A 1,109-nucleotide genomic window follows, 5' to 3' on the forward strand; every position below is an offset into this window, starting at 1 on the left:
AATTTCCTTGAACAAGTAAATAGTAAGACAAACCAGTACATCCATCCAATGAAATACCAGCCATTGCACACACAGCTTGGGTGCATTTGCAGAGAATTATGCTAAGTGAAAAAATCCAAACCTAAAGTATTACATACTGTATGAATCTACTTGTATAATATTTTTGGTTATTTTTTAAAGGTTTTTATCCAAGTTCCAATTAGTTAACATACAGTGTAATATTAGTTTCAGGAGTACAATATAGTGACTCAACACTTCCATACAACACCCAGTGCTCATCACAAGTGCTTCCTTAACCCCCATCACCTATTTCGCCCATCCCTCCACCCAACTCCCCTCTGATGACCATCAGTGTGTTTTTTATAATTAAGAGTCTGTTTCTTGGTTTGCCTTTCTCTTTTTCCTTTTATTCATTTGGTTTCTTAAATTCCTCATATGAGTGAAATCATATGGCATTTGTCTTTCTGTGACTTAGTTCACTTAGCATAATACTCTCTAGCTCTAACCATGTTACTGCAAATAGCAAGATATACAACATTCTTTTTTTAAAAAAATATGGAACACTTCAGGAATTTATGTGTCATTTTTGCACATACTAATAATCTCTGTATCATTCCAATTTTAATAGATGTGCTGCTGAAGTAAGCACTATAATATTCTTAAAATGACAAAATTATAGAGATGGAGAACAGATTAGTGCTTATCAGTGGTTAAAGATGGGGGCATGAGTGTAGCTATAAAGAAGCAACATGAGAGATCCTTATGGTGACAGAAGTATTGGGTGTCCTGATGGTATAAATGTCAACATCCTGGTTGTGATATTGTGCTATAGTTTTACAAAATGCTGTCACTGGGGGAAAGTGGGTGAAAGGCACATGGTAGCCCTCTGTATTATGTCTTCTAAGTTTTATGTGAATCCATGATAGCCTCACCCTCAAATTTAACTTAATTATAAAAATAAATCTTAATCCTACCCACTAGCTAATCTGAATTCTCAGGGTGCCCTTTAAGGAAGTTTCAGCGAATTTTGTCTCTATTTTCCATATAAGAAGGAAAAGGCACACATACATGTGAATTATGCTGAGGTCTCAGGTCTGAGTACTGAGGCT

The 1,109-nt window shown here is 35.4% G+C and overlaps 1 pseudogene; it reads right to left on the reverse strand.

Annotated features, from left to right (window-relative positions):
• Nucleotides 1-549: 549 nt before the first annotated feature.
• LOC129504058 (U6 spliceosomal RNA) lies at nucleotides 550-649 on the reverse strand (annotated as a pseudogene).
• Nucleotides 650-1,109: the final 460 nt, after the last annotated feature.

This window comes from Nyctereutes procyonoides, unplaced genomic scaffold, assembly GCF_905146905.1.
Source record: "Nyctereutes procyonoides isolate TBG_1078 unplaced genomic scaffold, NYPRO_anot_genome, whole genome shotgun sequence".
NCBI lineage: Eukaryota > Metazoa > Chordata > Mammalia > Carnivora > Canidae > Nyctereutes > Nyctereutes procyonoides.